A 10514-nucleotide genomic window follows, 5' to 3' on the forward strand; every position below is an offset into this window, starting at 1 on the left:
TACATACATATATTTTCATAAAGACGGTAATAAAAATTCTTTTGTACAAAATATTAATTGTGAAATCTTTAACGGGTAGGTAATACTCGGGAAATATATAAGTTCACAATTAATATGTTACACTGTACATTCTCTAATTTTGATTCAAAAATCATTAACTATACTCACTATCTTCACAACGATATACAATCGTTTTCATACAAATTCAATTACATATTCTGATATTGATAGATCAGAATCCAAGTCATAACACTGAACCGGTGACATCATTCTTAGATCTCTACATCTTTCAAAGCTATACTTTGACTTCAAAACTGTGCAAGATCCTTTAGCGTTGTTAATATCGAAAATAATCTTGCAATCCTTTTCAAAGTATCCAGTTTTATCACACTTCCAACCAGTCAACTTCGATTTTTCAGATTAGCCTTATTATAACCTTGACCTATACGTTCTTGATACTGGGGAACCTTTCATGTTCCACCACATTAGCAGTAAATTTACCAACAACTTCATTTATCCATGATCTTCCGAAAAATCCTTATACTCATTGAAACTCTATCGTGTACTCATCCGCATCTTGTAACAAGAATTGCCATACCAATTACTGGGAATTAGCAATCAGTATTTTGAATCTCGCAACAATTCTACGCCAACAGTTATATATATACATATAATGTCTATCTCCTAGACTCGCATACTTCGAATGTGAAGTTTCTGAAAAACACCCAAACTGCAAAACTAGCTCTCCGAATTTTGGAACAATGCTGATGAAGTAGCAAAAACTGTAAACGGCCTTAACAGTCAAAAGTTTGATGATAAGGAATAGTATGGTAGTAAAGCTGAGAAAAAGAGAAGGTTTGGAACTGGAAAACGGATTGGACAAAGTATGAAGGAGGCTGTGGATAAATCACAAAGACTGAACCTGCCTTCAAAGAATACAAATGATTCAGTGTCTGCTGAAGTCATTAATGAATACCTTACTCCTTACTCTAAAACCCTTACGGATAATATTCTTCATCATCATCTTATCTTAAATATTCTAAGATATCATCGTATCTTCCATTATAAATATCCTCCATATTTCTGAAGATATTTTTTTTATAACCATTCTTATCTGAAATCATTCATCTCTTCGTGCTATCTTTGTTACATCATAAAAGAAACTATTTTAGTTTCTAAAATCTAAAAAATTCGAAAAATAGATGTTTTAAAGTAATGTTGGGAATTGAAGCACGAGTTAGTATAATATAATGACACTTGATCAACGTGATTATATTACAGTAAGTCATGCTGAGTTTCTAATGGAACTTGATAAAGGTTCACAGATCCCACCCTCATCATAAACCATGTTACATAACTCTTTCATTCCATATAATCTCTAAATATATCAAGAAAATATATTTCTTGATGATTCGGTCTTTTCCGGATATTCTGGTAATTTGACAAGTCAGATTGTGCCATTACCGTTTCTTTCTTAGAACATTAACTATGTTTATCCAAAACTCCATAACTACGCATTCTGGACCATTACAAGAGATGCCTAATCGCAAGAAGAAGAAACGAAGGGACAAAGCTCCGAAATAGAAATTGGAGTATAAATCGTAGCAAATAAGAGGGAGTATTAACCGTGAATGACAATGATTATAGAAGACAGAAGTAGGGACATTGAAATATAAGGGGAGATATAAAGCCCGATAACAAACATGAAATTACAAACCGTGTATATCAATGCGTATAGCAATATAAAGACACGGGAGAATGAAAAACACTATAACCCCAAGGTAATAGTAGAAGAAAATAACCTCCTCTGGTGGCAGATGAAAAAGAAGAATGAAGGATACGATAGCCAAGAAAATATCAAGAATCAGAACTGGATTAAGCATTTTCACAATCTATTGGGATGTATGAAATAAGAAAGAAGATGTAGGAGTGGTGAAAGAAATGAAACGGAAGAGGTCAATTTATAGCGAAATATCAGACATAGCAATCGAGGCAGATTACGCATTTAATCAAATAAAATCCTAATTTTCACAAATTCCGAAGAATCAAATCTTATATAGATTATGAAGATTTTCTATTCCTTAAATTCCGGAAATCAATCGTTAATACGTCAAAAGTTAAGATGAATCTCTATTCTCCATTTCACTTTATTACGGCGGCTTCTCTCATACGCTTCAAGTAATTGGATTGTTTTATCCATATTATTCAACGGTGATAAAACTCTATTTATCGACTCATATTCGTCATAAAACATTTTTATTGTTAGCCATGACAACCTCACTCAAATTTCGGGACGAAATTTCTTTAACGGGTAGGTACTGTGATGACCCAGAAATTTCTGACCAAATTTAAACTTTATCTTTAAATGATTTAACGTTTCCGACACGATAAGCAAAGTCTGTAAAACCGAATCTCAAAATTTTTGAACTATTCAAGTACCCTTCGGTTGTTCTCAACGATTCGCGAACCATTACATGTAAATAGATACATATATATACTATAACTTGAAAACGTAATAAAGTTTTAATTGTTTAATACCGTACATTAAACTTATTGGTTTAAATATTTATTTGAATATATATGATAAGTTGGAATATTAATTATATGAATAACTTGCGACGTATATTTAAAACGTGTTTATGAATGTTGAAAATATATATTAACTTGGTCATAAAATGATTTGTTATTATTTATATATCAACAAATAGCGAGACAATGATTTATAGAAGTAAATGACCAAAACACTCGAAAGTTTAAGATACACTTTGAATGATATAGTTTATTGATAATTTAAGACTATATTTTGACAAAGGTACGAGTCACAAAACGTAAATTGCGAGTTTTCTAAGCGTACAAAAATGCGTTCGAGAAACCGAAACCGGGACATAAGTCGAGTGACAACGTACGGGTCATCGGAACGAAAATTACAAGTCAACTATGCACATGAATTTAATATAATATATAATTAATTATTTAAATTATATATATTATATATATTATATAATAATATGTCGACAAACAAGAAAACAAAAACATTTTGAGCTGGATCAGGCAGCCATGCGATCGCATGGCAAATACACTAAAAACCCATGCGATCGCATGGGCATCAGATTTCAAAAAGTTGCCTATAAAAGTCCAGTTTCTGCTCGAGTTCTTACACATATATTACTCCATGTGTAATATTATTATTATTTATTATTTATATTAATTATTATTATTATTATTATTATTATTATTATTATTATTATTATTATTATATTAAGATTATTATTATTATTATTATTATTAATCTTAATATTTTTAGTAATATTATACATAAAATACTACGACGAGGTCATGAGCTTGTCACTTTCAAAATGGTTTTTCGAGCGGGATAGAGCTAAGGAAATTATGAGTTATAGCTATGGAGGTTATGGGTATGATTTGGGGATTATGCTCGTAAAGTCAAACCTAGTGTTTATCATCTCCGTTACGTTTACGTACTTTCCTACAATATTGAATCTCAATATTGATACGTAAGCACTCATATTTTATCTTTTATATATTAATTATGTATCCATGTCCAGTGCTCGAGTATATATATTTATACATGCTTGTATGCTAAATTTCGTCGTTAAACAGTTATAATGAATCACGAATTAAATACATATATTACTGGTAAAAGGTATATGATATACATGTTTTTGGAAAGCTGGCGAAAAATCAATAACTTTTCATTTAGATATCGAATAGCTTCGATGAACGGATTAAAAGATATGATCAACTGAATTATGATTGACGTTAATTGAAATTGCTTTTGAATCTGCAATTAAGATATAAACAACTTGTTTACGAGATTGATAAAATGGATTTTTAAATATTACCAACCGAGTAACTGAAATCTTATATAAGGCACGTCTCGTTTTATTGAACAATTGTCAAAACTGATTGTTTTATCATATTTTAAAGCCTTATAAAAACTATAGTTTAATTTTACAAGAATTGAAAAACTATGTGAAATATTAAAATGATTCGATTGCCATGATCATTCAACTATTGTATGGAGTCAGATTGACTTTTTGAAATAACTTTTGATAACTATTGTATGTCGATCTCGAGCATTAGGATTGTGATACACTATGACCTGACCTAGCTTGATAGACATTTATTGACCAACATATGTTCTCTAGGTTGAGAACTACGATTATTTGATATTCCGAGTTTCGGTCACAATACGATGAACAACTATATGTGCTGCTGATAATGCTAAAAACGAACATATATTTCATAGCATTATTCCTCAAGAAAGACAAGCTTTTAGTTGCAATTGTTCTATTTACAAGTGATATTCGTTTAAATAATAAAAGGTGAAGACAAAAGACAGATTCGACGAATTGAAGACGCAAACGACCAAAAAGCTCAAAAGTACAAAAGACAATCAAAGAGGTTCCAATTATTGATAAGAAACGTCTCGAAATTACAAGAGTACAAGATTCAAAACGCAAAATACAAAATATAAAATTGTACGCAAGGACGTTCGAAAATCCGGAACCGGGACCAGAGTCAACTCTTAACGCTCGACGCAACGGACTAAAAATTACAAGTTAACTATGTATATAAATATAATATAATATATAATTAATTATATTAATTATATATATATTATATATATATATTATAAACCGTCGGCAGAGAAAGACTCCAAGGGTGTGAGCTGTAAATACATTCTCCGCGACTCGCGGAGTTTGAAGGCAAAATTCACCGCGAGTCGCGGAGCCCCAAAAATCAACTCTGGCTATAAAGCAAACCGAATTCTGATCATTTTTCATATTCTATCTTTTTCTTCTCTTATCATACGTAAAATTTATATATATATATATAATTTATATTTTAATTTTAATTATAATTCTAATAATAAGGGTATGTTAGCGAATGTTGTAAGGGTGTAAGTCGAAATTCTGTCCGTGTAACGCTACGCTATTTTTAATCATTGTAAGTTATGTTCAACCTTTTTACATTAATGTCTCGTAGCTAAGTTATTATTATGCTTATTTAAAACGAAGTAATCATGATGTTGGGCTAATTACTAAAATTGGGTAATTGGGCTTTGTACCATAATTGGGGTTTGGACAAAAGAACGACACTTGTGAAAATTAGACTATGGGCTATTAATGGGCTTTATATTTGTTTAACTAAATGATAGTTTGTTAATGTTAATATAAAGATTTACAATTGGGCGTCCCTATAAATTACCATATACACTCGATCGGACACGATGGGCGGGGTATTTATATGTACGAATAATCGTTCATTTAACCGGACACGGGAATGGATTAATAGCCACTAGAATAATTAAAACAGGGGTGAAATTACATTCAAGGGTAATTGGTGTAATTGTTAACAAAGTAGTAAAACCTTGGTTTACACACAGTCGATAACCTGGTGTATTCATTAAACAAAGTATTAAAACCTTGTTACAATTCGAATCCCCAATTAGTTGGAATATTTAACTTCGGGTATAAGAATAATTTGATGAGGACACTCGCACTTTATATTTATGACTGATGGACTGTTATGGACAAAAACCAGACGGACATATTAAATAATCCAGGACAAAGGACAATTAACCCATGGGCATAAAACTAAAATCAACACGTCAAACATCATGATTACGGAAGTTTAAATAAGCATAATTCTTTTATTTCATATTTAATTTCCTTTATTTTATATTTAATTGCACTTCTAATTATCGCACTTTTATTTATTGTTATTTAATCGCACTTTTAATTATCGTACTTTTTAATTATCGTAAGTTTATTTTATCGCAATTTTATTATTCGCAATTTCATTATCGTTATTTACTTTACGCTTTAATTTAAGTCTTGTATTTATTTTATATTTTACATTAGGTTTTAACTGCGACTAAAGTCTTAAAATCGACAAACCGGTCATTAAACGGTAAAAAAAACCCCCCTTTATAATAATAATATTACTTATATATATATTTGTATTTTTAATAAAAGTAAACTAATATAGCGTTGAGCTTTGTTTAAAGATTTCCCTGTGGAACGAACCGGACTTACTAAAAACTACACTACTGTACGATTAGGTACACTGCCTATAAGTGTTGTAGCAAGGTTTAAGTATATCCATTCTATAAATAAATAAATATCTTGTGTAAAATTGTATCGTATTTAATAGTATTTCCTGCTAAAATTAATAACTATTTTATATACACCTCGCATAACATCAGCTGCTAAGGTGAGTTTCATAAGATCCCTTTTACTCTCTACATTTTTGGGCTGAGAATACATGCAAATGCTTTATAAACTGATTTACAATATTTATATGCGTGAGTTTCATTTGCTCCCTTTTTAATTGCTTTTGCAATATATATTTTTGGGCTGAGAATATATGCACTTTATTTTAAACGCAATGGATACAAGTACATACTAAATTCTACACTGAGTTTGAACCAAAAATCCCTTAGCTTTGGTAACTGTTAACTGCCAGTTATAAGAACTGGTGGGCGCGAGTAGTAGTATATGGATCCATAGGGCTTGATATCCCCGTCCGAGCTAGAGCACTAGCCTTTTAACGGACGTATGCTATTTGAGAAGCGTACACGTTGGTTTGCGTGTATTATTAAGATGATTATACAAAGGGTATAAATTATATATACGTTAAGTTTAGTTACTAAGGTGCTCAATTTTGTAGAACATTTTGATAAACGTTTCTGGATGAAACAACGGAAATCTTGTGATCCACTTTTATATACAGATTATGCGCAATACTAAAACTATGAACTCACCAACCTTTGTGTTGACACTTGTTAGCATGTTTATTCTCAGGTTCCCTAGAAGCCTTCCGCTGTTTGCTTATATGATAGACAAGCTATATGCATGGAGTCTTACATGGCATATTTTTCAAGAAAACATTGCATTCACCAAGTCATCACCATGTACCTTATTTTAACTGCATTGTCAACGGAAGTACTATTGTAAACTATTATATACGGTGATTGTCTATATGTAGAAATCATCAGATGTCGAAAACCTTTGATTTAAATATACATTTATGGTGTGCCTTTTCAAAAGAATGCAATGTTTACAAAACGTATCATATAGAGGTCAAATACCTCGCAATGAAATCAATGAATGACGTTTTCGTCCATATGGATTTGGTGCGATCGTCACAAACAGCGGGAATGTAAAATGCAGTAATGTTCAATAACTTGAATTAAGCGTACAAAAAATGGTCTTACACTGGAAATTAACTTGGATAATCGTAATAAAAATGCTTGAAAGTAAAGTAATAAAGTATTTGGGTCTAAACCAGAATGTAAACGAGCAGAAACTTAATATTTAGTCTATAAAGTAAAATCTTACACGCTGAAACATAAACCAGATCTTTTCTTATATGGAAAAATCTAGCCATCGGCCTGACAAAGTCGGTCGCCGGCCTGGTTAAGGCGGTGGAGCTGAGGCCGCAAACTTGAGAACTTTGTCTGCCGTCTACATTTATGGAAAGAATCTTCTATATCTTTGCTGTCACACTTAGCCGGCTGCTTGCATTTACGCCACCGGCTTGAGTGATTCGGTTATTTAGTTTTCTTTTTTGATAAGACACGTTAATCATTTCCTTAAATACATTCGGTGGCTTTGACTCCTTGGCCACCGCCCTGAGCTGTCTCTGGGATATTCTTCATTAAAGCGTATAATTTCCTTATTTATTGTGACCGCCGTACTGGGGATGTTGACCGCCGTATTGAGTTTTACACGAGAACTTTTCTTCAGTGTTTGAGTTTAATTTGACAATCGTTTGACTTTAGTGACGTCGTCGGTCTGGGGTATTTGGCTGCCGACATGAGTAGTTTCTCAAGTCTTCTTTGGCTTCTTCGTTTTACTGCACTTTATGCTTGTTTTCTCGATAATTGTAACGGTAAAGATCACAAATAACTTTTTAACATGGTTGGTAGCTTTTGCTCATTTTTCCTCAATAAGCAAAGGAATAGGTCCTATATGTATAGATTTGAGAAAGATAACACTGTAAAAAGGGTATAAAAATATGTATAATTTCGGTGCTATCATATCCCCACACTTGAACTTTCATTGCCCTGAAGCAAACTCAATTTAAGTATGCAAAGACTTGGTAATTTATGATATGAAGCTCATACATTATAAAAAAGTGGGTAACTAGTCCTAAGAGGTAAAATCAAGTTCAAAAGAACTTCTAGTCTAGTGGGCAGGTATAAACAGTCGACTCATTATAAGTGCTTATGAGCTTAGTGATGATAAGTGTACTTTGAAAAATAAATTCTCGCAACTTTCTATGATATTTATAGAAGACTTCTGAGACTAACCATCCCAGACCAGAGCCTTAAGTGACCAGGTGATAAAGCGCCCCTCGGGCGTACTTGTTCAAATCTCAAAGGTCACATAGTTAATTTCAACTTAATTGTTGGTTTCTATAAGACTCATGTAGCCAACGTTGTCGACAACTTATCCTAACCAGATACTTTTGGTAAGCTAGGTGATAAAGCACCCCTCAAGTTTTCTTATGGAGTACCAAAAGGCGTGCGATTGCAATAACCTGTTCAAAGTAGACTATCATGAAAATTTAGTATCTCATTGAAAGTTTTTGAAAATTATTAGAATTTTGAGATTTTAGACGTATACCAAGAATTTGTGATAATAACACAAGTGAAGTATTCACTCCCTCCAACACACACACACACACACACACACACACACACACACACACTTAAATTTTGCAATGTCCCTATTGCACCTATACATAGCCAAGGTAGACATGGAAAGGCTGATCATAACAGTTTTAGATAAGCAGTAATAAACCAAGTATGCATATATAAAAGAATAAACTCCAGAAATTTTATTCAAACAAATAAAAAGATATGAAGTGCCGCATTGAAATGTGCTACGACACTTTTAATGTCTAACAAACAAGCAAACAATTTAAAATGTGTGGCAAACAATGAAAGACATAGTTTATTGTTATTCCAAACGTATTATGCTACGTTGATAAAGGAGTCGACAGCTTGACTCGCCAGTTCTTCAAGGTATTCAATTGTCTTTGAAGTCGTGCCCTTCTTCATTGACACTCTTCATCTCCCTATGTGGGGTCTTCCTCCCCCACACTTAGCTTTTGCTTTCGTGGTGGATATATCATTGATCGTCTCGGTATTCATTCTCTATGGGTGTACTATTTGACACGTATAAATCGAGAGGGACGATGCTGGATACTATAAAGTTTTTTTCCAGAGTTCAAAGTGATTGAGTCTGTGTATAAATCGATATTGGCTTTTACTGTTGATAGAAATGAACGTCCCAAAAATGATCGGGATATCTGGTTCTTCGGGGATGTTGATACGGCGAAGTCCACATAGCAGCTTAGACCTCTAACATCTATTTCATAGCTTGTATCAGCCCTAAGGGGTGACAGATACTTTCATCGGCAAAGGAAAGTTCCATATTGAGCGGGGTCAGGGTAGGTAGGTTTTGTTGTAAAGAGAAAAGGGATCGTGTTAATGTTGGACCCAATTTCGGAAATCCCCGTGATTGTTTTGAACTTTTTAATGGTGCAAGGGATAAGGAACATGCCAGAAACTCTTTCTATTTTAGGTGAGACCTCAGCGTCTAACATTATTGCTACAGGGTGAACCCTGGCTGACTGGCTGACTGGTTTGTTGGGACCCTTTATGTCTAGAATTTATTTAGCATATCGAGTACTTCGACCGGTAAGGTCAAATGCAACATGATAAGTCGAAATTCAGCATCAGAACCCTTAGCCGAGAAATACGTGGGGATCATATTTGACTTTACAACAAAGGGTGTCTAAAAGTAATATTCAGATCTGTTTTTAGTTTTTAGCGTTCGACTATTTGTTCTTTTCGTCACGTTACCTAATTAATTTTTTTTAATAATCAAAGATTGGATAAAATTCGTTTGATTATCTCATATTACCACTTTAAACAGCCATAATATATGCAATTTTATTTTCTCTGACGAATTTCATTTTTAGAATACTGTTGGCTAATGTTGGTTGTTAACTTCTACAACGAAATCCATCTAAAATAGGTCCAGAAACTATTAGGTTTAGCATTCTACTGTCTTTCTACGTGTGTTAATGTTTTGTATGTGCGAATCTAGGTGTAGCTCGACGAAGCATAATCTGGATTTTTGTCCAAGGTATGTAGTTTCTTATGGTCTTTAGACGTTTCAAATCAATCTTTGTTCTTATAAGCATTTGACACGTTGAGGTTCAAATCATCATACATGCTTTTGGTAGCCAACAAACGTTGCAAGTCATTTTTTCAGCCTTTACAGTCAACACAACTCCTTAGAGGAAGTTGAAAATTACATTGTCAATTCTTATGGTGATGTATAGGCAATATATGACCAAACAAACACCTATTATGTTACCATGTTAATTTAGTTTTGATTTGAATGTATGTTAATTTATCAAGCATAAATTAGTCCAAGGGGTTCGATTCATGCAAGATTCACAATAAAGGG

Source organism: Rutidosis leptorrhynchoides, chromosome 1, assembly GCF_046630445.1.
Source record: "Rutidosis leptorrhynchoides isolate AG116_Rl617_1_P2 chromosome 1, CSIRO_AGI_Rlap_v1, whole genome shotgun sequence".
In the NCBI taxonomy this organism is placed as follows: Eukaryota; Viridiplantae; Streptophyta; class Magnoliopsida; order Asterales; family Asteraceae; genus Rutidosis; species Rutidosis leptorrhynchoides.